Below are 7,005 nucleotides of genomic sequence, written 5' to 3' on the forward strand. Positions count from 1 at the left end.
GCTTATTGGCGGCTCGCATTCTTAAAAGAGCATTACCGCCATCTACTGTAGGCAATAGCTCAGAGACAATATATCACAACTCCCAGAACAATCAGGGCTCGAGCTTTCAGCGTGTTCAGCTCCTCATCTACAGCCAAAGCCCATCACATTCCAGAGATCAGGGATAATGATACTTATAATAATAATACTAATAGCCTATCTATATTCTATAGATCAAAAACTGTATTATTAACCTACGCCCTTCTACTGAGTGTAAAATCACCTTTAATGTTAATTGTTGATTATCTTTCATCTGAAATTCTTCAATTATCTTACTTCTTTCCTCTGAATATTTATCACTTATATATCTATTAATATTACTAGTATATTTATATACTTACATTCCTACCTCTGAGCCACAGAGCTCCATCATCCGCGAACAGCGATTTATTTATATTCTTATCTATTGTTGCAAATACATCATTAATCATAATAATAAACAACAGAGTAATATATAACACTACCCTGAGGAGTTCCATTCAATTATTCCTTTCCTTGATATATATTCCCAATCTTTACTTTAATATTTCTTTCAATTAAACTCTTTAATCCAATTATACAATTTTCCGTCTATTCCAATTTGATCTAATTTCATCAACAAACCCTCCTTCCATATCATATCATAATCACAGAAAATTCAAAATAGAGCGAACACCCATGATTGTAAACTTTGCATTTACTATCTAGTAATTGCTGACTCTATTACTCCAACTCTGAGCGAACTCTCTGCTCCTCACCACGGCGCTTCTCGGGTGCTGCGCTAATCACTCCGCCCAAGTAGCAGTGCTTTGCCTTCTGAGAAAATAGTTCCCAGCTAAGCTAGGCTAGCAGTGGGTGCGTCAAACAGACTTACAGCACGCACGGAGATAAAAAAGGTTTGTATGGACTTATCTAACTCTGGGGGATACGGTGAATAAGCTAAAGTCCCCAAAAGTCGAAGTGTTCCTTTAAATTCGCAATTTTCTCACGGTTTACAAATAGTTGGAAACATTTGGGATATTGTAAGTAATCAAATAAACAAAGTATATAATAATGACCTAGTGGTTTTTGGATATTTTACTATGAGGTTCCATTTGTGCCAAAATTCTGTCGACATGCTGTATGTCTATGCTATGTGTCGTCTTCCATGTCTATGTGTCTGTTCACTGTCTATGTCTATGTCTGTCTGTCTATGCTGTGTGTCGTCTTCCATGTCTATGTGTCTGTTCACTGTCTATGTCCATGTATGTCTGTCTATGCTATGTGTCGTCTTCCATGTCTATGTGTCTGTTCACTGTCTATGTCCATGTATGTCTGTCTATGCTATGTGTCGTCTTCCATGTCTATGTGTCTGTTCACTGTCTATGTCTATGTCTGTCTGTCTATGCTATGTGTCGTCTTCCATGTCTATGTGTCTGGTTACTGTCTATGTGATTGCCCACATGACTCAACTTTTGTCTTTGTCCACTCAACTTACTCCTGTCATCTGTCCTTGTCGTTTGACTGTGTCGTCTTGCGTGTCAATGCTGCATATCATGACTGTGTTTTTTCACTCTGTCGTTGCTATGCGTCGTTTCACTCTGTCGTTGCTATGCGTCGTTTCACTCTGTCGTTGCTATGCGTCGTCTTCCATGTCTATGCTATGCGTCGTTTCCCTCAGTCGTTATGTGTTGTCTTCTATGGCGTTCCGATCGGTTCTTTAATATGACTGTGCAACATGCACTCGTCTCAATGAACGTGACACTTGCGTCTGTCTTATAGCCTAACGTGACGTGACGTCTGCGTCTGTGATTTATGATATTGTGTGTGTGTGTGTGTGTGTGTGTGTGTGTGTGTGTGTGTTGTTTAACCCACATTTTGAGGGCCAAATGCCCACACAAAGATAGAAATATGAAGAAACAAAATTGATATATTGCATTTTTATAGTTTATTGTTGGGGTTGTTATTGTGTTTTTAATTTTTTATAGTTTTAAAAGGCCTAGGCTACAGCACTTTGGTAGACTAGAAAACAGACAATTCGATCGCGTTTCTGTAGATCCTTTAAATAGAAGAATAGAATTGAAAAACAGGCTACTATTTTTATATATAAGTCACCTGTGGTGGAAAAAAAACGACTGTAAACTTTTTTTTATATATATAGTTTGTAAACTATTATTTGACTCATTTGACTTGTTTATGACGTTTTGCCCCTTTATTAAACATTTAAAATATTCACAAATTAATATGGATTTTTTTTTTTTAGATTTTACTGGTTTTCTAAGGCCAAATTATTTTCCCGCAGTGCTGAATGAGAAGAGCCATCTCTGGAACCATACAGAGAGCTGATTTATAGGTGGTTTATAGGCTAATCATAATAAATGTGTCTGAAAAAATAACGAGGCATTTTAATTGTTTTTATTAAGTATTTTCTAAATCAGTGTCGGCTGTAAACATATCTCCATCTCCGCTGTAAAGCGGATGCGCCTATAGATAGAAATGCACCGTTCATGCGGATTATCAGACAGTATTTGCTTTCGATTCGAATTTGTTCGTTTAAAATTGGACATTTCAAGCTTTATTTCAGTTCAGTTCAGTTCGCCCGCGCCTCCGTGCCACGCAGTGCACGCTCCACTCCGCACAAACCATTGGATATGCGTCAAAATCTTGTGTTTATTTGTGATAATCAAATAAAACCCTGTATTATTATTGTCTAACCTATTATGACTGACATATGACGAATTGCTTTGTTCCTTTTTTCGATAAAAGCGTCTTCTAAATATTGTTTGTTCTTTATTTTTTATTAGAGCCCAAGCCCTGAGATTTTTTGTCATTGTTATAAATAACAACGAAATAACATCAGAGAATCTTACAATATAAGTGCAATAAAAAGTCCATAAAGTGACAGGGAAATAACAATTGTATAAACAATATACTATGGATTGTGAGATGTAGTAAATGGTACAGCAATGCATTCTATTAAAGTTGTGTAGAGAGAGAATTGTGGTGTATGTGGTGGGGTGGGTATAAATTGGAGGAAATTTTTTTTCGGCCCGTCCTCACTAGAACAGCAAGCGGTAGGCCTACGTTGTTAATTATTGTATATTGTTTTGTTGTGTATTAAGTGGAATACTTCAAATTGTCTTAGCGTGCATGCTTAAAGTGATTCTCAATTGTAGCGGGTGCAGGAAAAATGAGGCCCTTTAAAAAAGTTATGTATATACAACCCTATATCTTCATTAGATCAAATTAGGGTATACAAAATACAAAAAGTAGTCAAAACGCATAACAGAACATAACTTTTTTTTTTTTTTTACAATATTATGTGCTTATTATTATTAATTAACGAAATGTCAATCTTCATCTTTATAACAGAAGATACAATACAACAATCTTCAAGATACAGTATAATCTTCACGTATAAAGGATTGTCACCTTTAAAACAGTCCTTTTCGTGTAGCAACAAGCAATGCTAGAAATACATGGTTAGCATATTAATTTAATCTCTTTTTTTCCGTTAATTTACTAATTAGGCTATGTTAATATAATGTAAATAACTGGCTAATTACTATCCAATAAATAATAAGTAAATATGTCAAATAAATGTATTGATTAGAGTTGCCATATAGACTAAAGATTTTTGTAGTCAACTAGTAGTAATTTATTTAAGCAATTAGTCGACTAATCGCACGTTTATATTAATTAAATACTGGGTGCATGCATATAGGCTATAGCTCAAGCGCACGCATAAATCTTGCTGCAAAGCACCAGCGAAAGTAGGCTAATTATAATAAATGTGTCTGAAAAAATAAAGAGGCATTTTAATTGTTTAATTGTTTTTTTTAAATCCGTGTCTGCAAACATATCTCCATCTCCGCTGCGGATGCGCCTTATAGAGAGCAATTAACCTTTACGGATTACATAATCAGACACTTTCGATTTGAACTTGTTCATTTAAAAGTAGCCATTTCAAGCTATGTATATTCCCCAAGTCTGACTGTGAGGCAGTAGGGCCTATACACTGTTTCAGTTCATTTTTGAGACGTGCTCCAGTTCACGGAGATCATGGGGCTGATTGTTTTCTTTTATTTTACAAAAGCACAATGTTTTCTTGTTATTGTGAGTTTACAGCTATTACAGGCTATTTTAAGTTGTTCCCACTGTTGATAGGAAAGTGTTCGCGCCCGCGCCTCCGTGGCATGCAGCAAGCGCGCTCCACACTTCGCACAAACACTTGGATGTGCGGCAAAATCTAGTGTATATCATATGTGATAATCTTATATTATGACTGACATTTGACGAATTGCTTTGTTCCCATTTAGGATAAAAGCGTCTTCTAAATATGTAGCCTAGACTAGCCTGATATTAATAATGAATTATAATTATTATTATTTGCGTTTATACTATAGAGTTCAGTAGGCTAATATTTATCATGAAATAATTTATGAATGTTTTATTTTTATATAACCTAACCTTTTACAGTTTTGGAAATGTTTAAGAAATTCAAATAATAAATAGACACACAGTTTTGTGACTCTTTACTGTCCAAGCAGGACGTGAACTGATCGATTATCTCTTCTAGTTACAGCATGAATGAATATCAGGATATGTTGTTTAAGTGTGATGTTAAAAATCATGGGAGAATTAAAAGATTAAAATGTTAATTCTCTTCCGGCTTGTATGACTATATTGTGCCAAAATATTTATGTACCTGTTGATACAAATCTAAATGTTTTTATGCACAAGCAAATACATTTAGGCTAAATAATAATAATAATAGCATAATTATAATAAACTGTGCTCACCTTCCTCTTAACTGTTTTTAAGTATAATTCTGATGATAACTGCCTGACCGCCTGTCAATCAAACTTCGGTGAAACTCTAAAACTAAATATTACACCTCTAAAATTAAACATAAAAAATATTACAAATTACAAATATTATTTATGTTAAGTGTACAGTATAAAAATAAAATTGAACTTACCATTTTACAAAAAATATACAAAAGAGAGGGAAATGACGCATAGTAACGACGCATAGCATAGACATGGAAGACAACACATAGTAACGACGCATAGCATAGACATGGAAGACAACACATAGTAATGACGCATAGCATAGACATGGAAGACAACACATAGTAATGACGCATAGCATAGACATGGAAGACAACACATAGTAATGACGCATAGCATAGACATGGAAGACAACACATAGTAATGACGCATAGCATAGACATGGAAGACAACACATAGTAATGACGCATAGCATAGACATGGAAGACAACACATAGTAACGACAGAGTGATACGACGCATAGCATAGACATGGAAGACAACACATAGTAATGACGCATAGCATAGACATGGAAGACAACACATAGTAACGACAGAGGGAAACGACGCATAGCATAGACATGGAATACAACACATAGTAACGACAGAGGGAAATGACGCATAGTAACGACGCATAGCATAGACATGGAAGACAACACATAGTAACGACGCATAGCATAGACATGGAAGACAACACATAGTAACGACGCATAGCATAGACATGGAAGACGACACATAGTAACGACAGAGGGAAACGACGCATAGCATAGACATGGAAGACGACAGAGGGAAACGACGCATAGCATAGACATGGAAGACGACGCATAGCAACGACAGAGTGAAACGACGCATAGCAACGACAGAGTGAAAAAACACAGTCATGATATGCAGCATTGACACGCAAGACGACACAGTCAAACGACAAGGACAGATGACAGGAGTAAGTTGAGTGGACAAAGACAAAAGTTGAGTCATGTGGGCAATCACATAGACAGTGAACAGACACATAGACATGGAAGACGACACATAGCATAGACAGACAGACATAGACATAGACAGTGAACAGACACATAGACATGGAAGACGACACATAGCATAGACATACAGCATGTCGACAGAATTTTGGCACAAATGGAACCTCATATTTTACTGCAAAATTCTAACATAGTGCATAGGGTGACCATATTCCAGGACATGTCCGGCCAGGTTTTCGAGAACACCCAAAATATCCGGGATACGGCTTTTGCATTCTCGTCGCCATTCATTTTGTTTACATGCATACCTTTTGATTCAGTAGGACTGAATTAATTCCAATTGGTGAATCTGAATGTAGTGTTTACATGAACGCTAAACAAGTGATTGGTTGATGCGCGTTTTAGCATTGCTAAGAAAATACCTGTGTTTTCGTCTCGATCGGGATCCGTGTGAATCAGAATGCGTGACCTGCAAAGCTGGCACGTACGTGTCAGTGTCAAATAATGTAATAATGTAAACATAATGAATGGTGACTGTAGAAAGCAAAAGCTGAATCCCGGGCATTTTGGGCGATCTCGAAATCCTGGCCAGATATGTCCTGGTTAAACAGGACGTATGGTCACCCTAATAGTGCACCTTTAATCTTGTGTTCTGTCTCAGTCACCAGCTGGTGTGCCCAGGTCGGCCACTAGAGGGCACTCCTCCTCTGACCTTTGCCACTCAGCCATGAACTTCAGTCCCCATAATCCTTTGCCTGGACTCATCATGAATTATTGCTTTCACCTGTTTGTCATTATTGTTTGTCTCAGCCTATTTATATAATGTTCTCTGTAATTTCTCATCGAGGTTTAGTAGTTGTCACACTGCACATCTGAGCGCTCTCCCTTGTCTCTTGGGTTTTTATTAGTGATGGGCAGATCGAGGCTTTGTGAAACAATGAAACAGTTGAAGCAAATGTGCCATATTGTGTCGAGGCTTCGAAACAATCCGACACCCGTCTCAACGGTGACACCTAGTGGTCATTTGCAGGTGTTTTTTAATATGTGAAGCTTGTAAATTGTAGGCTCCTCACTGTGCATGTTATTTTGGTCATGAAATATGAATATTAATAAAATAAATCAAGCCACAATGTCTCACTTTTTTTTATAGATTTTTATTCAAAAATATAAATTTCTCTGCTGTGGAAGGACTTAGCCTACTAC

This window comes from Abramis brama (assembly GCF_963993115.1).
Source record: "Abramis brama genome assembly, chromosome: 1".
In the NCBI taxonomy this organism is placed as follows: domain Eukaryota; kingdom Metazoa; phylum Chordata; class Actinopteri; order Cypriniformes; family Leuciscidae; genus Abramis; species Abramis brama.